Raw genomic sequence first — 26,955 nt, forward strand, 5'->3', positions numbered from 1 at the left:
GCTCTGCTGCGGTGCCGGTGCGACCTCACACCAGGGACGGAACACCCTCGGGCCCTTGACGGTGTGGCCCCGAGCTCTGCTGCGGTGCCGGTGCGACCTCACACCAGGGACGGAACACCCTCGGGCCCTTGACGGTGTGGCCCCGAGCTCTGCTGCGGTGCCTGTGCGACCTCACACCAGGGACGGAACACCCTCGGGCCCTTGACGGAAGTGGCCCCGAGCTCTGCTGCGGTGCCCTGTGCGACCTCACACCAAGGGACAGAACACTCGGAGCCCTTGACGGAAGTGGCCCCGAGCTCTGCTGCGGTGCCCTGTGCGACTTCACACCAGCAGACACAACACTCTCGGAGCCCTTGGTGTGGCCCGGGACCTGCAGGTGGGAAGGGCAAGCCTGTCCTCAGAATATGCGGCTTTCCCAGGATCCAAGCAGGATCCAGGCAGCCCAGTTGAGGTTAATTTGTTGCCAAGTTACCTAGTCAGTCTCTTTGGGGGCGTGGCGCCATACCCGAGGCTCAGTGCTGGCGTCTGCTGGACCTTCAGCAGTGCCATTCGTGGACCTGATACCTCTTCTCTTTACATTCGAATTGAATCACCGGTAGCAAAATCAGTTTGGTAAGTGAGAGTCCATGAATACCGTGCTCCTGGCCCAGGTATTGCCCCCATCTTTTCCACTGTGACCAGATGCCAGCCCTCGCATAGCTGATGGCAAAGGGTGGCAGGCACCAACTGAACGTGGTTCTGTTACCTGCTTGATTGCTCATTACCTTGTCTCTGATGGACACTGGTGGATGCCAACATAGGATACACAGACCTTCATACTTTGTGTCCTTGCCCATATGTCTGACTACATGCTCTTTGCTAGACCTCTTTGTCCCCCATCTCCTGATATTTTTCTTTCCATGCCCCTGACCAAAGGCTGGCCCTTTTGATGCCACCTGTGAATCCATAAGTATTCTAACCTTAAGCCATTTCTCTTACTACACAAAATGAATAACCAGGTGTACCTACAAGAAGAATTTTCCCTTGCCACTGTCTTGCAAGGCCACCCCTGAGTGAGGCTGAAAGGCAGCTGCTGTCTACTTTCAGGTTGCCCGCACATACTGACGTGACCCATCCATAAATCAAGCTTAAGCTTTCTCCTCCATCTTCAGTTAGTCATACAGAATCACCCATGCAGCCGTAAAGTGGGAGCTGAGGTGCAATAGTAGCAGGTACGTTGGGGTCTGGTCTCCCTTCTCATGCAGCTTGCTTATGCCCTCTGATCCTGTTCATGCTCAGTCTGGACACCACTTTCATTTTGTTGGGCCAGTCCAACACTGTCTTTTTTTTTTTTAAGATTTTTTTATTTATTCATGAGAGACACAAAGAGGCAGAGACATAGGCAGAGGGAGAAGCAGACTCCTCGCAGGGAGCCTGACGCAGGATCGATCCCTGGACCCGGGATCATGCTCCGAGATGAAGGCAGATGCTCAACTGCTGAGCCTCTCAGGCATCCCCCAACACTGTGTCTTAATGGGGCTTCGGATGGGCAGCTCTAGAAGCTGGTCCCTTGGTGTCCTATGTCAGGCACTCTGTCTCTACCAGTGCCCAGGAGCATGCCAGGAGTTTTTTTCCCCAGAAGACATGGCCTTACTCCCAAGCCTTAGGGACCTATGTTACGATTCTTTCAATGGGGCTTGTCACATACTTCACACGTCGTATTTTCCTTCCATTGATAACACCAGCGGATCCACTGAGTCATATGACTCAAACAGGAGGGCTGCTTGCATTGGAGTCTGGACTTGCTGCAGATCCCTTCCCTGTCTTACAGCTTTCAAATCCAGCCCCTATTCATCCCACTCCATATTTAGGTCATAAAAGTATTGCTAGCGGTATAAGACGATGCCTCCAGAACCCAGAGACACCTACATGGCATTGGGCATCCTTCTTCATTAAAGTTGGTGAAAGATGTAATAGCTTGTCTTTCTCTTTGGAGGGGATGTCCAGCATGTCTCTGACCATACTTTTTTTTTTTTTTTTTAGGACCATACATTTTTTTTAAAGAATTCTAGTTCTTGTATAGGTTTTTTTTTTTTTTTTAAGATTTTATTTATTCATTCATGAGAGACACAGATAGGCAGAGACACAGGCAGGAGGAGAAGCAGGCATCATACAGAGAGCCTGACATGGGACTCGATCCAGGGTCTCCAGGATCACGCCCTAGGCTGTAGGCGGTGCCAAACTGCTACGCCACCGGGGCTGCCCTAGTTCTTGTATAGTTAACACGTAATGTTATATTAGTTTCAGTGCATCATATAGTGATTTAGCAATTCTGTATATTACTCAGTGCTCATCAAGGTAAGTGTACTGTTAATCCTCTTCACCTATTTTACCCACCCCCCCATCCCCTCCCCTCTGGTCACCATCTGTTCTCTGTAGTTAAGAGTCTGTTTTGTGGTTTGTCTTTCTTTTCCTTTGTTTTGTTTCTTAAATTCCACATGTGAGTGGTGAACTCATATGGTATTTGACTTTCTCTGATTTATTTTGCGTAACATTATACTCTCTAGTTCCTTCAGTGTCATTGCAAATGGCAAGATTTCATTCCTTTTTTATGGCTGAGTAATAATCCACCCTGTATATGTGTGTATACATATGTGCACACATACCAAATCCTCTTTATACATTCATCTATGGATGGACACAGGCTGTTTCCATAATTTGGCTCTTGTAAATAATGCCTCAGTAAACATAGGGGTGTATATCCTTTCAAATTAGGGTTTGTGTATTCTTTGGGTAAATGCCCACTAGAGTGACTACTAGAACATGTTAGTTCTATTTTTATTTTTTATTTTTTTTTATTTTTAATTTTTTTAAAAAATTTATTCATTCAAGAGAGACAGAGAGAGAGGCAGGGAAACACAGGCAGAGGGAGAAGCGGGCTCCATGCAGGGAGCCAGATGTGGGACTCGATCCCAGGTGTCCAGGATCACACGTTGGGCCAAAGACAGGCGCTAAACCACTGAGCCACCCAGGGATCCCCTATTTTTAATTTTCCGAACAACCTCCATACTGTTTTCCACAGTGGCTGCACCAGTTTGTATTCCCACCAACAGTGCACCAGGGTTCCTTTTTCTCCACATCCTTGATAACACATGTTGTTCCTTGTGTTTTTTATTTTAGCCATTCTGACAGGTGTGAGGTGATATCTTACTGTGGTTTTGATTTGCTTTTTCCTGATGATGAGTAAGTAATACTGAGTTGGCCTTTCATGTGTCTGTTGGCCATCTGGATATTTTCTTTAGAGAAATGTCTGTTGATGTCTTCTGCTCATTTTTAAATTGGATTGTTTGGGTTTTGGGTGTTGAGTTGTATATTCTTTATATCTTTTGAGTACTAACCCCTTATTGGATATGTCATTTGCAAATATCTTCTCCCATTCAGTAGCTTGCCTTTTAGTTTTGTTGATCACTTATGCGCAGAAGCTTTTTATTTTGAAGTAGTCCCAATAGTTTATTTTTACTTTCATTTCCCTTGCCTCAGGAAACATATCTAGAAAAATGTTATTATGGCCAATGTCAGGGAAATGACTACCTGTGTTCTCTTCTAGGATTCTTACAGTTTCAGGTATCACATTTAGATACTTTTTCTTTTTAGATTGCTTTGGCTGCTCAAGGTCTTTTGTGGTTCCATACAAAATTTAGGATGGTTTGTTCCAGTTCTGTGAAAAATGCTGTTGATATTTTGATAGGGATTGCATTAAATCTGTAGATTGTGGGGCACCTAGACTGGCTCAGTGGTTGAGCATCTGCCTTTGGCTCAGGTTGTGATCCCCGGGTCCTGGGATAGAGTCCCACATCAGGCTCCTGCAGGGAGCCTGCTTCTCTCTCTGCCTCTCTCTGTGTCTCTCATGAATAAATAAATAAAGTCTTTAAAAAATATATGTAGGTTGCTTTTGGAGTAGTATGGACATTTTAACAATGTTTGTTTTTACAATCTGTTATCATGGGATATCTTTCTATTTGATTGTATTGACTTCAGGTTCTTTCATCAGTATTTTATAATTTTCAGAGTACAGGTCTTTCACCTCTTTGGTTAAGTTTATCCCTAGGTATTTTATTTTCTTTGGTTCAATTGTAAATGGGATTGTTTTCTTAATTTCTCTTTCTGCTGATTCCTTATTAGTATATACAAATGCAATGGATTTCTGTACATTGATTTTGTATTCTGAAACCATACTGAATTCATAGTAGGTTTTTGGTGGTCTTTAGGGTTTTCTGTACATAGTATGACATCATCTGGGAACAGTGCATGTTCTTCCTCCTTACCAATTTGGATGCCTGTTATTTCTTTTTCTTGTCTGATTGCTGTTGCTAGAACTTCCAGTACTATGTTGAACAGAAGTGGTGAGTGTGGACATCCTTGTCTTGCTCCTGATCTTAGGGGAAAAGCTCTCATTTTTCCACATTGAATATGATGTTAGCTCTGGGTTTTTAATTTTATTATTTTTAAAAAATATTTATTTATTAGAGAAAGCACATGTGCGAGTGGAGGGAGAGGGAGAGGGAGAGAATCTCCAAGCATAATCCTTGCTGAGTGTGAAGCTTGACACAGGGCTTGAGCCCATGACCCACGAGATCATGGCCTGAGCCTAAACCAAGAGTTGGAGGCTCAATCAGCTGAGCCACCCAAGCACTGCAGCTGCAGGTTTTTAATATATGGTCTTTACTATGTTGAGGTATGTTCCCTCTGAACCTACTTTGCTGAAGGTTTTTACCATGAGTGGATGTGGTACTTTGTCACATGATTTTTCTGCATCTATTGAAATGGTCATAAGATTTTTATCATTTCTCTTATTGATATGATGTATCATGTGGATGGATTTGTTAATATCAACCCACTCAGACATCCCAGCAGTAAATCCCTGACCAGAGCTATCCCTGAAAGGTATTGCCAATTAAGAGAAGGTAGTACATTTTCTATCATTTTTTAGGTTTGGATTTCTAAGATTTCTCTTTGGATATTTGGAATCTCTTTTAGGTAAACAGTGGTAATTTGAGCAAACTGTTCCAGAGAGGTTAACGGTATCTGAGAGATGTTTGTGACTGTGGTATTGGCAGTCCAACTTTCCATGGAAATGAAGCAACTTTGCTATCTACTGTGGCCAAGGATTGTGCAGCTCCCTAACACCACAGCTGCATGAGCTAATCCATCCACCTTCCTACCTACCTACTTATCCATCCATCCATCCATCCATCCAGTTAACATTTACTAGTACCTATTGTCTGTTAGACCCTGTGTAATTGGTGGATACACAATGGAAAACAGAATAGTCACCATCTTTATCTGTAAGCTTATGGTATATTGGTGAGGAAATCAAATAAAAAGTCCTTTGCAACACAGTGTGAATCTCATGCTATCAGAAGTAGCGTAGGATTATGAATGAATAGAGGTCTACCCTGATAATTAATCCAAACAGTGCTCACTTCATCCAATCCTTTTTCTATATAGATGGCCTTCCTCAGTTTTCTTTCTTCCTCTTGCTCCCAAATAACCATTCTCTCTTACTCAGTTAACTTTAAGATGAATAATAAGTGAGGGAGTAACAGGAATATAAAATTCTTACTCTATATAAAGCATTTTACTAAAGTACTCTTGGAATATTATAATTTTATATCAGATCCTTGCTGCTGTATTATAAATAAATGACCATACTGTCAAGATCACAGTCACATGAATGTTCTAGAAACATTGTAGCAAGAAGCTCAAATTCATGGAAATAATTGGATTAATTACCTTCTCTTCTGAGACTTGAGATTTTTCTTTCCCTAGTAACTCTCTTTAGACAAGTTTTATTGTATAGCCCTAAGCATCTGTCTCCATCTGTCTTAGATGGCTGGTTTGGGTTTTCCTGTGTGGTTTTAGCAGTTCTGGAAACTTGTTTGCCATTATTCCTTCAGTTCTGTTAAAATTTGAGGTCCTTTGAAAGACAAATGGTTTGTTGCTGCCTGCATTATACTGACCACATCCTCACCTGTGTCAGTGTACTTCAGAGTTCCTTTATTACCATATCATCAATCTCTGTAATAATGACTGAGTTTTTAAGGATTATAGGTGCATTTGTGTGTGTGTGTGTGTGTGTGTGTGTGTGTATGTATATATATATTTTAACTTATGTAGCCTCGTAATTTAAAAGAAACCTGATGGGGCGACTAGGTGACTCAGTGGGTTAAGCATCTGCCTTCAGCTCAGGTCATGATCCTGGAGTCCTAGGATCAAGCCCCATGTTGGGCTCCAAGCTTAGCAAGGAGTCTGCTTTACCCTCTGCCACTCTCCCTGTTCATGCTCCCTTTCTCTCTCTCAAATAAATAAATCAAATCTTTAGAAAAAAATTAAAAAATAAAAGAAGCCTGGTATTCATACTTCAAGAAGATGTGGGTAATTTCTAAGATTTTGAGTCCTTTGAAGTAGGATATTGCAGGAAATATAATGTCTTAACATTAAAAAAATTAGAAATGAGAAGAATTTAAGAAATATATAGATCTAGATATTGCTTTGAGAGATAAAAGAAGGGCGATTGAGTGCTATTGATTTATAGGAGAAATTTAAATATTATATAATCATTTCTGCAATAAAGACTTCATTATAACATTTGAACATGAGATCAAATATCATAGTTCGTTTCCAACCTAAGTATTGCTTTAAAAGGTTTTTGAATATTCCATTTGTTTGTGCATGAGCAGAGTGGTATCTTCAAATTCAAACTAATTAAGGGAAAAACACCTAAAAATTTTACTCAAGAAAGATTTCTAATTTGTTATGACTGTCAGCAGCACTCAAATTATGTCAAAATCTTAACTATAACTACATAATGTGTTTATATTTGAAATGAAGACAAGAAAAAGATGTGCAGAATAAATATAAAATACATTGAGGGTGCCTGGGTGGCTCACTAGGTTAAGTGTCTAACTCTTGGTTTCAGCTCAGGTCACAATCTTAGAGTCATGAGATCAAGCCCCATGTAGGGTTCCATGCTTAGTGGGGAGTCTGCTTGAGATTCTCTCCCTTTCCCTTTGCCCTTCCCCTCTTTTTCTCTCCCTCTCTCCCCTGCCAAAATAGTAACTGGTATATACTTATATACTTGTAAAGCAGCTTACAGTTTTAATTAAAAGAAGCACACAAATAATACAAGTGGTGGTACACATATCTGACAGAATTTTCATGTAACCTCATGATACAATAAAGTGAAATATGACCTCTCTTTTGGTCATATTTTAACTTTTTATTTATGAGCCCAAATCATAATTTTTCTGGGCTATAGAACCTTCTGGGTTACTAAGGTGGCTTAGGGGTTGTCTGTGTCCCACATGCCCAAATCTAGCTGCAGGCTAGAACCAAGTCATTTATGTTAATACTAGTATCTCTGATAGATGGACTCCAGGGTTATGCCAGCAGGGGCAGTTTGCCCCAATTTCTCTAATTGTAACAGGTTTTAATTCAGGCAATAATCAGAATTGAGCCCTCTTAGCACCTAATCTCTTAAAGGAGAACTCTATTCTTAGGGGTGCAGTAAGTCAGAATGAAAGACCTTAAATAGCCACCCACTCCTTTATGCCCAGATCTGAGAATAGGGTATTTTTCCTGGATGACTCTGCTGTAGTCCAGGAGGGGAGGGTGAGGGGTTCTTCTGTGTAGAAATAGCAGGTGGTATGGCAGATGCTCTGCCTCCCACCTGTCTTTGGGGCCAAGCAGAGGAGTCCCTTGACATAGTCGCAGGAAAGGCATGAAGAGCTGGGTCAGGTTTGACATGGCTTTTCTCAAGTAGTGTAGAGGCCCCTTCCAGTGACTCATCAGCTTTCCTGGTATGATGTGGTATATGTGACATTGTTATAATTATGAGATCTTTTTCTCTATTTCAGAAGAGGAACATGTTCTGAGATTGATTAAATCCTGTATCTGGTTGACTGTAAGGGATTCAAAAAGGATAGCCCTTTTATGTCTCTCTTCACTTTTTTTAAAACATTTTATTTATTTGATAGAGAATGCACACATGCACAAGCAGGTGGGAGGGGTAGAGGGAGAGGGAGAAACAGACTCCCCACTGAGCTGGGAGTCCAATGTGGGAATTGACCCCAGGATCCCAGGATTATGACCTGAACCAAAGGCAGGCACTTAACCAACTGGATACCCTCTGTTCATTTTTTTTAAAAAAACACATGATTTCTGATTTGTATATGTGCTTAGCAAATTCTCCAATCTTTCTCCTTTATTGATTGAAGACCTGTGGTACACAATGCATGAGGTTATACTGTTGGTCAGAGGACCTTTGGAACATTTTTGTCCTTCTTAACTGTAGTCATTTGATACAAGCCCTGTGGACATAGGTTTGCCAGAAGTGGGCCATTTACATGATACATAACATTTCAAGGATGGATTTGCTAACATTTCACTAAGAGTGCTCAATTTGTGCTTAAAGCTAAGAAAAGTTTAGTAATTCCAATTATCAATAAAAATGAATAAAATATAGCAGAACAGGTTATTGTACATTAATATGAATATGAGCTATGAGACATATCTGGAGAAGAGAACATTTTTAAGATTACTTTGTTCTGGGACTTGATACTGAAATTTTAGATTCCCTGTCTTCTCTTTTTCTCTCCCCTACCCTTCTTTCTCTGTTACGAAGTTTGTTGCTAACGGACATTGTATTGCTGTTTTAATCAAGTAGGGGAATGTTTGGTTTGTTTGCTAGTTTATTTGCCTGGTATTACAAGTCCATTCAAATATATATTGATGTGGGGGGATCCCTGGGTGGCTCAGCGGTTTGGCGCCTGCCTTTGGCCCAGGTCGTGGTCCTGGAGTCCCGGGATCGAGTCCCACGTCGGGCTCCCGGCATGGAGCCTGCTTCTCCCTCTGCCTGTGTCTCTGCCTCTCTCTCTCTCTCTCTCTATGTCTATCATGAATAAATAAATAAATAAATCTAAAAAAAAACATATATTGATGTGATATTTTCTAAAGTGTTCTTAAGCTATGATATATGTGAATTTTCTTTATGGAGTTACACTTAAGGATGCATTGTTACTTAACATTATTATACCTGTTGTTATAATCCACTAGTGACATGTGATATTTTTCTTTTATTATTATTATATAAAACATAACCGAGGTACCTGGGTGGCTCAGTCAGTTAAGTGTCAGCCTTTGGCTCAGGTCATGATCTCAGCGTCCTGGGATCCAGTCCTGCATGGGACTACTTGACTGGGAGCCTGCTTCTCCCTCTGCCACTCCCCCTGCTTGTGCTTTCTCTCTCTCAAATAAATAAAATCTTAAAAAAAAACTCAAAATTATAATTAAAGCAGTTGAACAGTACATAAAATATAGAATGTAATAATCTCAGATATTGCTGATTATAATTCAATATAATGAACTATTTTTAAATTATTCATTGATATTTATTTGCACTAAAGGGAAGCTTATTTTGAGGTTTTTGGCTATCTGCCTAGACGATTTAGTGTAGGTAATAAAACAATGCTGAATTCTATAGTAATATATATATGTATGTATGTATATATGTATATATATATACACACACACACATATACATTTCTTTTTTTTTTTTTGCAGATTTCCTACATGAATGAGGAAAGTTTACTTTACCAGTTAAAACTTGTTAGTGAAACTACTCATTTGGGTAGGGAAATCATGAAGTATATATAATGCCCTGAGGTTTAATAAGCAGTTTCTGGAAAGTTGCAAGGCTGTTGTTGGGTAGCTATTTCTATGAGGTTGTTATTATTTGATTAGCTCATTACAAAGGAGTCTTTCTCTGAGATTTAGCCACGGATCACTGTCTGCATTTGAGAGTTTTCTCTCCTTAGTTGCAGGAGTAAGCCAGCCATTCACTGTGGAGGATCGACCCAGGGATATCGCCATCTTAGGTTTGTAGGAAACATCACAAGTTTGCTCAACCCCTTTTAAAAGGCTGGTTAAAAGTGAATTTCCACAGCCTATTTAGGGAAAAGAGAAAAATTTTCTTGTTGATAATCCCAGAAACAACTCTTGAATATCAAGAAGTATATTCCATTTTTGAAGAGTTAGAAACCTGGTTAAAAAGTCACTTTTGGTGACATATCTCCATCATTAGGAACAATCCTTCTCTTAGTATATTTTGCCTCAGGTCCAGCCCTACATGTACCTGGAGTGCCAAGGGAGGAGGAACACCTAGAAGATTGAAAGAAGCATAAAAAACGATGCAGCCTAGGTGGCTGGACCCTGAAGATTCATAGGGATTTTAAAAAATAGTATTTATTCTGAATTGTTTTAATTATATAAAGAAACAATAGAAGATTTGAAAAATATAGAGAAGAACAAAGAAGATTTAAATTTAAGAATTTAAAGCCTTTAGTAATTGTCTTTATAAATAATACTGTGATGAACATCTTTGTGCATAAATTTTGTGTGTGTCTCTATTTTCTCAGGATAAATTTTGAGAGCTGAAATTGTTCACTTTAAGCCCTCTGAAACTTACTCAGTTGCCCCCCAAAGAAGTCAGACTGATTTATCTTTGTACCTACAATGTTTGAATCCCAAAGCTCCTGCATCCTCAGACAGACATAGGGAGACAATCGTGTTGTCCATCTTGAGGGTCACGCGAAGGCTACATTCAGGTTACAATGCCACTGCTACTCCAGGATCATAGGAAGCAGCTATTTGGGAATTGTTAACAGTCAAAACTATGTCACACAAAAGTTCTTTCTTCGTTTTGCTATCAATCTCTGGGATTCTTTTTGTTCTTATTGGTGGTATTAGTTTTACTTAATTTTACCAAAACGTAATATTATTAGAGCCTTGATCAAAACCTTATCAATTCCCACTGGGATGAATATTAAAAAAATACAGATGGAGCACCTTGGTAACTCAGTAGGTTAGGTGTCTGACTTTTGATTTCAGCTCAGGTCATAATTTCAAGAGTTGTGAGATCAAGCCCCATGTCAGGCTCATGCACTGGGTGTTGAATCTGCTTAAAATGGTCTCTCTCTCTCTGCTTTCCCCACACACATACACTTTTAAAAAATACAGATAATAACAAGTGTTGGTATGGATGTGGAAAAAAATGGAACCCTCATACTTTGCTGATTAGAATGTAAAATGGTGCAGCCACTTTACAAAACAGCTTAGCAGTTCCTCAAAAAGTTGAACATAGAGTTCCCGTGTGACCCAGTAAATCCACTCCTAGGTATATACCCCAGAGAACTGAGAATTGAAAACGCATGTCCATGCAAAAATTTGTGCATAAATGTTCATAGCAGCATTATTCATAATAGCCAAAAAGTGGAAACAACACAAATATATGTATCAATTGATGTATGGTTAAAGTGTGGTGTGTCCATAGAATATCTGGTATTACTTGCCACTAAGAAGGAATGAAGCACCGACACATGCTACGACATGGGTGAACCTTGAGCACATTATGCTAAGTGAAAGAAGTCAGTCACAAAAAGCTCCACCTGGTATGATTCCTTTATATAAAATGCTCAGAATAGGTAAATCTATAGTTAGAAAGTAGATGAGTGGTTTCTAGGGGATGGAAGGAAGGGAAAATAAGGCATGACTGCTAGTGGATACAGGATTTCATTTTAGGATGATGAAAATGTTCTGCAATTAGATAGTGATTGATAATGGTTGCATAACTCGGACTATATTAAAAAGCCTTATTCAACAGAATAAAACAACCACAGAGAGATATGCATGGGAATGTTTATAGCATCCACAATAGCCCCAAACTAAAAACCCAAATGTCTATCATCTAGAGAATGGATAAACAAAATATGATATACCCATACAATGAAATACTATTCAATGACATATTGAAATAAAGTACTGACAGGTGCTACAACATATATTAGGATGAACTTCAAAAACATAATGCTAAGTGAAAGAAGTAGGAGCAAGAATCACATGCTGTATAGTCCTATTTAAAGAAAATGTCCAGAAAAGGAAAATTTATAGGCATAGAAATAAGATCTGTGGTTGCCTAGGGCAGTGGTAATAAATGTATGTGGGCACTAGGGAGCTTTATGAGATAATGAAAACAAACTAACGTCCTAAAGCTGGGTTTTGGTGATGACTACACAACTACAGATTTATCAAAAATCATCAACATAAATGTATAATGGGTGAATTTTATGGTATATAAATTAGATCTCAATAAAGCTGTTAAAAAGAAAAACTTGACCAGTAGAATTGGCTATAAATTCCATTTGACATTCCCCAAATTCCTTGCTGTAAGGATGAACATTTTCTACATGCCAAAGGGTATGAGTGGAAGAGGAGTTGCAAAGATGTTTTGAGCAATAGTAGCATCAGATTTCTACTCAAGAAACTGATTTGAAAAGAACAAACCTCACTTAGATGTTGCAGTGCCAGTGTGCCCTTCAAAGCACAGGATCCTTAAGTACCAGTAAGACTTCAGAGAGTGCTAGAGACTGAATGTTTTGTCATCCTCCCTCCACCTCTGAATTCATATGTTGAAACCTAAACCCCAATGTGATGTTATTAGGAGATGGGGGTCTTTGGGGTGTGATTAGGTCATGAGGGTGGAGCCATCACGAATAGGATTAGTACTCTTGTAATAGAGACCCTGGAGAGATCCCTGGTCCCTTCCACCATGTGAGGACGCAGTGAAAAGGTGACCATTCATGAACCACCAGACACCACATCTGTCAGAGTCTTGGTTTTGGATTTCCCAGGCTCCAGAATTGTGAGAAATGTTTGTGTTGTTTATAAACCACCCAGTTTATGATATTTTGTTATAGCAGCCCAAACAGACTAAGACAGGGAATAATTTAATCTCTCTCTACCTCAACTTGGTCACATGTAATATAGTGATAATAACACAGCACTGATTACATATCCAGATTTTTGTAAAGGTCACATAATGTGTGGATAGTGCCTTGGAAAGCAGCAACCCTTATGTAAATATCTGGGCTTTTTAATCATGGGTCTATGTAAATTACTTGGAAACACAGTGGCTGTCACACTTGCTGAGAGGTCAGAACACTATTTCCTCCTGTGTCTAGCTAATTTATTCTCTTCAAGTCTCAGCTTCAATGTTACTTCTATAGGAAAGCTTTCCTGACCTCTCTCACAATGTTTCTAAACTTTTCTGAACATACTGTACCTACTTCTACCATTGCAGTTAAGAAAAAAAAAAAAAAGAGGGGATCCCTGGGTGGCGCAGCGGTTTAGCGCCTGCCTTCGGTCCAGGGCGTGATCCTGGAGACCCGGGATCGAATCCCACGTCGGGCTCCCGGTGCATGGAGCCTGCTTCTCCCTCTGCCTGTGTCTCTGCCTCTCTCTCTCTCTGTGTGTGACTTATCATAAATAAATAAAAAAATAAATAAATAAAAAGAAAAAAAAAGATTTTATTTATTTATTCATGAGAGAGAGAGAGAGGCAGAGACAAAGGCGGAGGGAGAAACAGGCTCCCTGCAGGAAGCCTGAGGCAGGACTTGATCCCAGGACCCCAGGATCACGAACTGAGCCAAAGGCAGACACCCAACCACTGAGCCACCCAGGTGCCCCTTTTGTAGTTTTTATATGTATTGTAAATACTTGCTTACTGATCTGATTTTCAGATCCTTAAAGACAAGGATAACTATGTCTGTGTTGCTCACCATTTGTGTCCTTAGCACTTGTCAAAATGTCTAGCACATAGTAGATGTGCTCAATAGGTATCTGTTGAATGAATAATTGGGTGAATGCCTGGAAGTCATGATGCTCTTTTAGAACAACACAAATATGGATATATTCAACACCATGATACCAGAGAGGAACAAGTTTATTATCAGGCCATGTGTACCATACTTACACAAAAATGTCAAAAACATACACACAAGCACTTGTGCCCATGGAGGGAACCTGAATTGATGAATAATGTATGAATGATTATTTGAGGGTTTTCTGTTAGTTCAAATGTGTCAATGACCAAACATTTTTGTGCATATTTTCCTATCATTCTTCTTTTTATTCTATTCAGACCCATTGCTCCTGCAGTTTTCTTTTATTCTTCTATCACCAACTTTTCTCTTTTTTTTTTTCAAAGATTTTATTTATTTATTAGACACACACACACACACACACACACACACAGAGAGAGACACAGGCAGAAGGAGAAGCAGGCTTCATGCAGGGAGCCTGACGTGGGACTTTGATCCCAGGTCTCCAGGATCACACCCTGGGCCGAAGGCAGTGCTAAACCACCGAGCCACCCGGGCTATCCTCTCTTTTAGATCACACTCATCAGTACACAAACAGGCTGTGCTACCCCTGTTCTTAAAAAATAACTTTCCTGGTTCTTTCTAGTTGTCTTGATCTCCAAATGCTGGAGGACTCTTGGCTTAGTCCACAGACCTGTGTTCGCCATCTACATTCACTCCTTTGGTTGGTCTCATGCAGGCTCATGACTTGAAATACCTTCCGTGGACCATCTATGCCCAGCTCAGACCTCACACCTCAACTCTAGCTTCAAAGAGCCCAATGTCTACTGGACATACCCACCTGGATGAGGTTGCTAGAGCTCTTAAAATGTTCAGCCTAATCTGGCTCTTTGTTAACTCTCTGACCTATTTCCTATGACTCCTGGGTGTCCACTCACTCTGTTCTATGCTTTTCTAAACACATTAGGCATACTTCCACTTCAGAACCTTTGTAATTGCTTTTCCCTTTTCTTGGAACACTGTTCCTATAAAGCTACATGGCTTGCTTCCTCTCCTTCGGGAATTTGTTCCAAGATCCTGTTTTTACTAAGGCTTCCCCTTACTACTCTTTTAAAAATAACAGATCACTCTACCTCAAGCCCTTCCCACCCTCCCTTCTTATCTTATTTTTCCAGATAGCCCTTAATCACCATCTCAATATTATTTATTTGCTGATTTGTTACTTGTCTTCCCTCCCTAGCTTGTAAATACCACAAGAGCAGGGATTTTTAAAATCACTCTTATTTGCTGTTAATCCCTAATGTCTAGCTAGAATAGTGCCTGGTACATAATAGGCATTCAATAAATATTTGTTTGAATAAATAAATCTTAAAGTGTTTAGAAATGTAAAATTTCCTTTAGGACTTAGGGTCATCCAATTTGGGTAGTCTTTCCTGATTAACCCTTTCTTCCATTCTCATTGGAGCAGAGTTTTATGCTTTCTCTTCTGCTGTTTCTTGCATGTACTCTTATAATTGGACTCTTCACACTGAATTATAATTTATTTATGTGGAGGCTGAGAAAAATTAAGGCCATTCCACCTCAAGTTTAGCATTAGCACAAGTAGAGCCATCTTAGGCCCCTCTGAATAAGAACTGAACTTTACAGGAAAAACTACAGAATGTCCTCAGCAGGTAATCCCATGTCAGAAAGACAACAGAGCCCACACCCATGGCAGAAAGCCCCATATTAGAATGAGAAGAGAGCTCAATGCCCTTGAAAGCTCCATATCAGAATGTAAACAGAACTTGAGAAAATCCTCCACCCATTCTGAAAATCCCCTAGACCAGCCCATTTAAAAACCCAGCTGTAACCCACTTCCGGGGTCCAAGTCCCTGCTCCGCTGTGTCAGGTATACTTGGACCCAAGCTCCAGCTTGCAAATAAACTCTCGTGCACTTGCATCGGTGTTGGCTCCTTGGTGGTTTCTCCGGATTCGCAATCTTGGACACAATTTATAAACATGTCTGCCTTCCTTTCTACACTTTAGGGCAGTAGCTGTATCTCATCTATTTCTAAATCCCCACCACCTTGAATAGTGTCTGGAACTGGTTAGACGCCAGTTAAATGTCAGAATGAATTGCCCACACTTAGAAGAGTAGATGCAGACATAGAGCATGGGACATTTGATTCAAAGCGTGATTGAGTTTGTTGTTCTATGTACGGTTAATGTTACCCTCCTTTTCTCTCAGCTTACTGAATCATGGGATCAGAGTACTTCCACTTGGCATGTGAATTACAAGTAACTAGCTGTCTCCTCCACCTTCTGCTCCCTCTACACAGTAAAATCTCCCCGCGTCCCACTTTCTGGAGTTAAGAACAGAGGCATACTCCTTGCCACTCTTCTTTGCCTGCCTCCTTCTCTGCCTGCAGCACCCCTCCCTCCATCTGGGGCTGCTGACAGGACTGCCTCATCCTGGTCCCACCTCTTTCTTCATTCCTGAGTGTAGGATACTCCAGGCTCTGCTCTGAGCGCCTTTCTTGTTTCATATACTCTTTCTTGATGATCTTCTCTAGTCCTTCACTTCCACCTAAGAAAATACCATCAAACCTATGATTTTAGAGAGAATTTAGGACTATTTTGTATTAAGCACCTTCTAGACAACCTAAAATTTGGCCTCACAAACTTTGCATTTACAAGCTATCTGCACAATTTCCACCTTACCAGACTATTGCCTTTATAATGTAATGTTGCTTAAAAACCAACATGCCGAGATGCCTGGGTGGCTCAGTGGTTGAACATCTGCCTTCAGCTCAGGGCGTGATCCGAGTCCCGGGATCAAGTCCTGCTTGGGCTCCCTTCATGAAGCCTGCTTCTCCTCTCTCTGCTTATGTCTCTGCCTCCCTGTGTGTCTTTCATGAATAAATAAATAAAATCTTAAAGCAAACAAACAAAAACAACCAACATGCCTTTTTTCTTTACTTAGCCAAAGAAATAATGTCAATGAAATCAAGGCTTTCCTGTGCAAAATATATATATATACACATATGGCTTTCTTGTGCAATATATATCAGTATATATATACTTATATACTTATACTTAGTAAATATATAAATATATATACATATATATGCATATATATTGGTAAAACACATGAAAATAAATAGAAAACATTTAAATGAGGTTTCCATGTGGACCACCTAAAATCCTGCAGTGTATGTGTACCATGCTTTGGGGACTTGGATTTAACACAGCATTTTCACTTTGCACAGGACGAAGTTGAAAATCAAAGAGACTTAGCAACACAACTTAGGCCACAATTTGAATTGGCAGTGAGCCTTGACTCCATCCTTGACCCTGAGTGAGACCTTCAGCCCTCTACCCTCTCCAGGACCAGAGACTAGTTTTCCCAACTCCCTGCTCTCATATCTCCTTAGAGAATCCCAGCAGCATATTAGATTTGGCCCTAAACAGAACTCCTTTTTCCCCCATCTCAAAAGCTGTTCTTCTCTTGGCTTTCATTATCACTACCCAGACTCCAAGCATCTGCTTGATTCTTCCACTCCTATATCCAACTGCTGAGACTGTCAGTTTTACTCCCTCATTATCTGGCCTGTCAATGGCAAAGCTGTCCTGTGAAACCCAATGGCAGCCAGCTTTCTCACCTCTGAGCTCTCTTAGTACTTTGTATGCTTCAGTTTGTGGCATTTATTAGATACTACCTCTCCTATTCATTTTATCTGTAAATTTATCCACAAACTTTTCTTTTTTGAGGAAGCATTTAATTATTATTGAATCTCCATTACACATGTATACAGCGCTCTGTGTAAATGAATGTTTGAATGACAGAATCAGTCAATCAATCAATCGATGAATGGATAGATGAGTTAACTACAATTAAGGCAAGGTAAAAGCAGAATAGGGAGTTACAATTTTAAAGTAATCATTTTGTTAATATTTCAGTAGTAAACTTTTAGAAAACAACTTACATGTAAGTTTTCTGGATGTTCTATGAACTTAAAGGTAGTGTTAGTATAGAGTCAGTCGAACTTGGCTCCAGGTATGAAATATGAGATATTTCTAACTCAACGCTACCTGTAAAAGTCCAACTTGTTGTTGATCACATGTGACTTATAACAAAGGTATAGTCTGTTAGTCAAACAATTAACCTATTTGAAGTATAAACAGAAGGATAATTAATAAATATGTTAATTACTTTTTCAGGCCATAGTGCCAGCAGTCAGCTTTTAACTCAAGCATGTATACTGTCTTGGTAGTAGAAGTATAAATCTGTAATACTGTTGTTATGACACAGTATTTACAAGTTACTAAATTGGGAAACTCTAGAATTATGTCCTTAAATATTTTTTTGTCTTATACTAACTAGAATGCCATATTCTTGTTTCTTTGGCCAGTGATTTCCTTACCGCCTTATATCATTCAAAATCAGCTTTAAATCTCATTTCAATATGTCATCTCCCCTGGTTCCTGGGGAGTAACCTAAGCATTTTCATTGAACCACTGCCACAGGTGGCTGTGATTCAGGGGGTTCCCATGCCACACTTTGTGTAACTCTCTACAAGACTAGAAGTGTTTTAAGAATGAAAGTCTTGAGTGCCTGGGTGGCTCAGTCAGTTGAGTGTTTGCCTTTGGCACAGATCACGATCCCAGAATCCAGGTATTGAGTGTCTCATCAGGCTCCCTGCTTGGTGGGGAGTCTGCTTTTCCCTCCTTCTTACCCTGATCATGCTCTCTCTTTCTCAGATAAATAAAATCTTAAAAAAAAAGGCGGGGGGAATGAAAGTCTTCATTCATTTGTATTTGTTAGACCTCTATGGACTATATGCTATGCAGAGACACATAATGAAGATGCAGTCTGTTAGTCAAACAACCTGTTTGAAATATAAGTAAGACAGTATAAGCAATCTATGGATACACATTGAATGAATGACCTCAGCCACTGTGTATGTGTCACTAGAACACCCATCCCAAACCCAAACCTTAGTTTTGTTCTTAAGTACAGTTCTGTAATAGCTGCTTTCTTGCTATTTGCCTTGGTATGTAGTATTAAAGCATTTTTACTATTATTTCAGCATCAATACAGTATAATTTATTTTTTAAGATAATGTTTACTTACTTTGTAAAATTCAATTACAAAGATAAGTACTTAGAGTAGAAGACATGGAGACCATAGACCCAAAGAGGAAAATACAAATCACCTCTAATTCCTCCTCTGATTATGTTATACCCACTGCTAACATTTAGGCCCATGCTATGATTGAATTATACGTAACTGTACTTTACATTTTTTAATTAACAGAATTATCTTTTAATACCTCTCTCTGGAGAAGATATGTAAAGATAGAGAACAGTTTCAAACATTTTGTAAGTCATAAAGAGTGATGACATGTTTGAGGAGCAAAGTACTTTCTTAGTTAGCTTTCTAATTAAACATTTTTACTTTATTCATTAAAGCTGTTGTTCAAGCAGCAGAAACTAATTATCACTAAGTTGACCAAAAAGAACCTTTACTGGAAAAATATAAGGGTCTCATGAGATTGAAGAGAGGCTAAAGAACAGAGTTTATAATAGAGAGGGATCTAGCAGTCTCAGCCTGGCCTGCCTTCCTTGCTTGTACCTTTGTTCTCAAGAATCAAAGAACTGGGAGAGAATGAATTTTGTTTTGTTTTGCTGAATTTGGGTTACATAAAAGTAGCTGGACTTGGCAATAGACTAAGTATGGATGGACAGGGGAAGAGAGGGACCAAGAATAATTTCCAGTTTCTGGCTTGCATAAATACATTGGTAATGATGCCATTTCCTAAGATTGGAATAATGAAAGAAGATCAGTTGGCTAAATCTTGGGAGGGGTTGCATGAATGGTTTCATCTGAGGCATGCTGAATTTCAGGTGCCTTGAGACATCAAAAGATGTTAAGTAGGTAACTGGATATATGGGTTGTTCCCCACATTTTCTGCCCTTCCAGATCACCTCTCCACCCTGCTTGCAGTCCTATGGGGCTGACCTGCATCAATGAAGCGCCTGGCTTCAGATCACATTAGTTCAGTGGGGGTGCACTAACAGGATATCAAAGGAGGAAAAGGAGTGAGTTGGGTCTTTGTTTTCCTGGCTTCTTCCCTGCCAAGTTGCTGTGGAAAGGCTGCATCTCTGAACCAAAGGTCACAGCTCTTGTCAGACACCTTCCCATTCAAGCCTGGGTCTGGCTTGCATTCTTGCTTGTTCCAGAACACTGTGCTACCTCTTTTAATTTCCCTATACCCTGTCTACCCACCCAAATTGTGCCAGTCTGAGTGTATCACTCATTTCTGACTGATTCATGCAAACAATTCAAGGGGCAGGCTAAGGCTAGAGATGTATTTTGTGACCCTCTGTTTATAGATACAGCAGAAGCTGGTGTGGATGATAAATTCCTTTGTGGGAGAGCACAGTCAAGAAATCAAGAGGACTTAGGACTGAGCTTTAAAACACCCTGCCTTGCTTCTCACTGAAACAGGACTGTGAGAAGGACCTGATGAAAGGAGACTTGGATGCATTAAAGAGAGAATGACCATCCACGACAGCCTCACACAGCAACAGAGTGGCAGTTCAATAAAAGGAAATCAGAATGATATTAAAATGAGAGAATGGATGTTAGGTGGCTGGACCTAACACACACACCTACATAACTTTATTAAAATGGAGTACAAATATTCCTGCTTTGTCATCAATAATAATTCTACTGTGGATGACAGAAAATCCAAAATGGTAGTAATGTAAAAAAGATATCCATTTATTTCTCTGTCATGTAAATGAAGTTTGGAAATAGTTCAGAGCTGATGTAGACATCAGTCACAGTGTCAGGGTTCAAGGCCTCCTCGATATTGTTGCTCTGCCATCCTTGTCATACAAGTTCCATCTCATGGTTCAGGATGGATACTTGTGTTCCATTCATCTTGTCTGCATTTAAGCCAGCAAGACTCTCCCCAGATAGTGCATATAATACTAATCCTTATATCTCACTGGCTATGACTTAGACAAATGACCATATCTACTGGTGAATATCTGTTTCCAATGGCTGTTTGAAATCAGAAGTTCGGGGCAGCCCGGGTGGCTCAGCGGTTTAGCGCCTGCCTTCAGCCCAGGGTGTGATCCTGGAGTCCCGGGATCGAGTCCCATGTCGGGTTCCCTGCATGGAACCTGCTTCTTCCTCTGCCTGTGTCTCTGTCTCTCTGTCTCTCGCTCTCTCTCTCTGTGTCTCTCATGAATAAATAAAATCTTTAAAAAATATATAAAATCAGAAGTTCTAATATAAAGGAAATGGGGGGAATGGAAATTGGAACACCACTAGTGGTCTTTGCTAAACATGTTATTTTGTTATGTTTTCTTTTTCATTCACCTATTTCCTTTTTTCACCTAGTTTTGATGACTCCTTGCCAGCCATAGCTATATTGTAATATCCTTCCACGTACACGGTGTCTCATAATCCAAAGCACCCATGAAAAATATCATATAACATCAAGGATTTAACATATGGCTAGCACAACTTAGGAAGATTCCGTAAATGAACTCTTCTGGTCCACAAATATTATAATATTAGAGGGAAAAAAACCTGTAGAGAACTTCCAGCCCAGGAAATGGAGCAGCAAAAGATCAAGGCATGTATTTCAGGAAAGTGCAGCCTATCTACCAAAACCTGCCTCTTGTAGCTTGTTCTGACTTTCTGTGATTTCAAAATACTAAAGAATCTTTGATTCATGGGCACATTGACACCCTGCTTTAGGCAGATGTGAATGTGCACATGTTACCCCTGGCTACACATCAATTTCTAGACAGGAATAAACTACCCATTGCTTCTTTTTCTAGGAGGCATATGATGCTGTGGTGAATGGGGCCATAAATTTCTGCAGGAGATGAAAATTCCACAGTAGGCAGTCATTACCATGTCATTGGACTGCCTTTTCCCATAACAAATATGGTCAATTTTGTTTATGGGCTTGTAAGGAAGGTAGTTGTTGGCTCAAAGAATTTGGCTCATTAAGCTAGAGTAAACCTGCTCCCCCCCCCCCAAAGAAATGCCTTAAACAATGTAGAATAGAAAAAAAAAATCCAAAGTCCAGCGAAGGGTAGGTTGAGAAGGCAGTAAGGTAGTAGGATTTTTCTTATTATTATAGATCTATTTACTTTTTATGCAAGCATAAGGAACCAGCAGTTACTCTGTGTCAAATTGTTTTTGAATTCTAGAATTATCAAACCCTGTCCTAAATATATAGCAAAGAATAAGCATGGTAAAAAGGGCTTGTGATAAAACATTTAGTACACAAGATTTTTGGTGAGAAACAAATGTAACTGTAAATGATGAATAATACAAGCTTTAACCTTTAAACCAATGCTATTTTAATCATCATTTTCTTTATCTTATGTCTCCAGCATGGACATTATTTACCCAGTAAGAGCTATATATATTAGTCTGATATAATTATTAGGTCCCAGAGAGCCTTAGGTTGTTAGTCTCAAAGGTGCTATCTTAGCCAGATGGCCAAAGGTTTTGTGGAGCTCTGTTCAGTGGGAGAACTAGTGAGTCACATAATTTTACCCATTTGTGTGGGTAGAAAGTTGTTTAACTTGAACATAGCACCAGCAATTAAAGATATCTCTCTGGAACACTTTTAAAAGAACCTAATAATTCTCTACGATTATAAAATGAACCAAGTGTTACTTTGGTTCCTGGCAAACTCTGTTCTCTATATCCTACTGCTTATTGGTGACAATAGTTGAATATGTTGTGGTGCCAAATTATTAATTTATTAGATTTTGAATCTTCATGTAAAAGCCTGCTACATGTTGACTTGTTTACTGACCCATGAAAATACTATGGTACACAAAGTAGGAAGTAGGATTATTTTCCCCTATATTATCTAAAAAGGATCTTCAGGGCATCCCGGGTGGCTCAGTGGTTTAGCACCGCCTTCAGCCCAGGGTATGATCCTGGAGACCTGGGATCGAGTCCCACGTTGGGCTCCCAGCATGGAGCCTGCTTCTCCCTCTGCCTGTGTCTCTGCACGCCCCCCCCCCCGCCGTGTGTCTCTCATGAATAAATAAATAAAATCTTAAAAAAAAATAAAAAGGATCTTCAGAGTTTCTTTTTAAGATTTATTTATTTATTTATTCATGATCCAGCCACTTCTCTCACAGACTGTTTTCAGGGACCTGGTCTATCCTGAGTGTAGGACTTAGATCTTGTCTGGCTTTTTTTTCTTGGCCTCTTCAGTTTTCCTAAAGCACAAGTCCATGTAGAATCCTGTCACGTCTCCACACCAGTTCCAGATGATCTGGGTCTCTCCCACTGCCTCAGGAAGACCTTCACTGTACCTGAGCTTTTGACTTCTGCCACTGCAGCTGCCTTAGGAACACCAGGGCTGGGGGGCGGCATGGGGAGCCGGTTCCATTTCTCCTTTTCCTGGTTGGACTCGCTCAACCACGTTCTTCTGTTGGCAGATCTGCTTCCAGGTTGATATTTAAGAACCATCACTTTCACATTGCTAATTTTAAGGCTCCAAGTTTGTGCTAATTTGTTATGTAGCAATAGAAAATTATCCACGAGTGGGGCCCCTGGGTGGTGCAGTTGGTTAAGCATCTGACTCTTGGTTTTGGCTCAGGTTATGATCTCAGGGTCATGAGACTGAGCCCTGCAATGGGCTTCCCACTCGGCATAGAATCTGCTTAAGACTCTCCCTCCCTGGATGCCTGGGTGGCTCAACGGTTGAGCATCTCCCTTCAGCTCAGGACGTGATCCCAGGATCTGGGATCAAGTCCCGCATCGGGCTCCCCATGCCTGTGTCTCTGCCTCTCTCTCTCTCTCTCTCTCTCTCTCTCTCTCTCTCTCTCTATCTCTCTGTCTCTCATGAATAAATAAGATCTTAAAAAAATAAAAAAACCCATAAGTATCTTATTTAAATAAATCTTTTAAAAAAAAGGACTCTCTCTCCCTCTACCACTCCCATGAAGCAGAGAGAAAAAAGACTAACGAAGCATTGATGATTGTGAGCAATATCAAGTATTCTAATACATGCGTAATTGAAGTCCTAGGAGAAAGGGAAAGGGCATATTTAAATATATAATGGCCAAAGTGTGTATAATATTTAGGCCAATTATGTAATATATAATAAATGAAATTCTCACCATGAAAATTTACTTTCTCTTTAATACTTTAAAAAAACTGAGAGTTGTGGAAATTAGTTTGCTATTTAATTTACTGAAAGAGAAGTTACTAGATGAAACATATAGAACCTATAAAAAACAGTATGTATATTTTACAGGCTCAGTGCCTAAAATATTGATCATAAAACTTGACCCAACCTAAGCATTTCAATATTAGCTACTATGTAAAAGCAAAATAATTTATTAAAAATCAAGACCATTTATCAGACAATCATTTCAAAAATATAAAACTCCAATGCCATTGTTGTAGGAAGCCTCTACAATAATACCTAATGATCTCCACTATCTGATGTTCATGCCCGTGGGCACTCCCCACTAGTGCTCTGGAACGGAATTACTGACTTACATCTAATGAATAAAATATGGCAGGAGCAACATCATGTTACTTTTGAGATTATAAGAAGACTGTCTTCTGTTTTAGATTCTCTCTTTCTCTCTCTCATCACTAACGATGGAAAGCCAGTTGCCATGTTTTGAGGCAACCCTGTGGAAAAATCCAGCTGGCAAGTGATTGAATCCTGCCGACAACCACAAGTATGGCCTGTGGAGTGGATCTCAGCTCTACCACCAGTCAAGCTGTTGGATGAGACTACAACCCTAGGTAAGAGCTTGATTGCAACCTCCTAAGAGACCTGGAACCAGACGCACCCAATTAAGCTGCACTCAGATTCCTGACACACAGGAATTCTTTCAAGTCTCCGTGGGTTGGAAAAATTTGTTATACAGAGTAGGTAACTAATACAGTTTAATTATTCAGTAGTTTTATCCTTTTCATTAAGAAATTCTGAAGATCCAGGGATCCCTGGGTGGCTCAGCAGTTTGGCGCCTGCCTTTGGCCCAGGGCGTGATCCTGTTAGGATTTAGGTCTTCCATTTCTCTCCTCATAATGGTCATGTTTCTCTCCCTTCTTGAATATTTATAATAACTCTTTCAATATCTTTGCTAACTCATCATATTTTTCTTTTCTTATTTTTTAAGTCAAAATGTCTCCTGGTTATAGATAATATTTCCTGCTTTCTTTCGCATACATGGTAATTTATGATTGGATGCTAGACATTGTGAACTTCATATTTTTGAGTGTTTGGTTTTGTTGTATTCCTTAAAATTGTGTTGGATTTTGTCCCAGCACATAGTTAAGTTACTTGGAACCAGTTGGATCCTTTTCACTTTTGTCTTTAAGGACTCTCTGTCAGGGAAAATCTAGAGTCACCTTTAGTTAGGAGATAGTTTAGCCCTACTACTAAGGTGGCCCACTTTTGAGGATTCTACACAATGCCCCATGTATTATGAAATCTTTCCACTCAGGCTGATACAAAACAAACCATTCCCAGTTCTACATGACCTCTGGGAATTGTCAGGACTTCTCATGTCCCATGTTTCTTTTCCTGACCTTGGGTAGTTTCCTTTCAGCACTCAAAGAATAATAGTCAACCAGAAATACTCAAGAGCATGCTTCTGAAGATCTCCAGAGCTTTTTCCTTCTCTTTTAGCAGCTCCCTCTCTTCTGGCAATTTGTCTTGAATATTTTTCCTGCCTTATACAATATTTCTTTTTTGTTTCTTTAATTGCACAGATGAGTGAAATCATGTGATATTTGTCTTTCTCTGATAGACTTATTTCACTTAGCATTATACTCTCTAGCTCCATCTATGTTATTGCAAATGGCAAGATTTCATTCCTTTTTTGTGGCTGAATAATATTCTATTGTATATCTATACCACCTCTTATTTATCCATACATCTATCAGTGAGCACTTGGACACTTCTATATCATAGCTATTGTAAATAATGCTGCAAAATATGATCTATTCTGGAGAATGTTCCCTATGCACTTGAAAAGAATGTGTATTCTATTTTAGGATGGAATATTCTCAATATATCTGTTAGTCCAATGTGTCATTCAAAGCCACTCTTTCCTTGTTGAATTCTTATTTAGATTATCTGTCCGTTGACGTAAATGGGGTGTTAAAGTCCCCTACTATATTGTATTACTATCGATTACTTCCTATATATTTGTGATTAGCAGCTTTATGTATTTGCATACTCCCATGTTGAGTGCACAAATCTAAACAGTGGTTATATCTTCTTGGCTTGTTCTCTTTATTATTATACAGTGTCCTTCTTTGCCTCTTGTTACAGTCTTTGTTTTAAAGTCCATTTTGTTAGATTGAAGTATCACATCCTGGCTTTCTTTTTACTTCCATTTTCATGATAAATGCTTTTCCATCTCTTCACTTTCAATCTGCATGTGTCCTTAGGTCTGAAATGAGTCTCCCATAGGCAGCATATAGATGGGTCTTTTTTATATATTCTGTCACCCTAAATCTTTTGATTGGAGCATTTGGTCCATTTACATTCAAGTTAGTTATAGATGGGTATGTATATTTTGCCATTTTGTTGCTTGTTTTTGGTTGTTTTTATAGTTCTTCTCTATTCCTTTCTTCCCTTCCTCTCTTTTCACCTTAACTTGGCTTTCTTTGCTGATATACTTAGATTCCTTTCCCTCTCTTTCTCTCTTTTGTATATCCATTACTGATTTTTGATTTATGATTACCATTAGGTTTATATATTACATCTGCATATAGCAGCCTATATTAAGTTAATGGTTAAGTTTGAACCCATTCTTTACCCCACCCCCCATTTTTAGTACATGGAGTCATACATTACAACCTTTTATTTTGTGAATCCCTTTACTAATTATTACAGATACACTCATTTTTACTCCTTTTGTGAAACTTCCTACTTTTCTTACTCTTAATTATGGTCTTTACTTTCCATTCAAAGAGTCCTCTTTAACATTTCTTGTAGGAGCAGGAGTCAATTTGGAGTGATACTGATCACTTTTGGAGCTGCTTGCACCCTGCCATGTTTATTAAAGGGGGTGGGAGGGGCAGCCCTGGTGGCTCAGTGGTTTAGTGCCGCCTGCAGCCCGGGGTGTGATTCTGGAGAACCGGGATCGAGTCCCACGTCGGGCTCCCTGAATGGAACCTGCTTCTCCCTCTGCCTGTGTCTCTGCTTCTCTCTCTGTCTCTCATGAATAAATAAATAAAAATCTTTAAAATAAA

At 39.7% G+C, this 26,955-nt stretch overlaps 1 long non-coding RNA gene across 1 annotated transcript in view; it reads left to right on the top strand.

Moving 5' to 3' along the window:
• The first annotated feature begins 272 nt into the window (after nucleotides 1-272).
• LOC129502903 (uncharacterized) overlaps nucleotides 273-26,955 on the top strand; it is a 37,703-nt gene continuing 11,020 nt past the window's right edge. Inside the window, exons 1-2 of the long non-coding RNA XR_008663071.1 lie at nucleotides 273-612; nucleotides 24,313-24,492. This is a non-coding gene — a long non-coding RNA (uncharacterized LOC129502903). The remainder of the gene's footprint in view (nucleotides 613-24,312; nucleotides 24,493-26,955) is intronic.

Source organism: Nyctereutes procyonoides, unplaced genomic scaffold, assembly GCF_905146905.1.
Source record: "Nyctereutes procyonoides isolate TBG_1078 unplaced genomic scaffold, NYPRO_anot_genome, whole genome shotgun sequence".
In the NCBI taxonomy this organism is placed as follows: domain Eukaryota; kingdom Metazoa; phylum Chordata; class Mammalia; order Carnivora; family Canidae; genus Nyctereutes; species Nyctereutes procyonoides.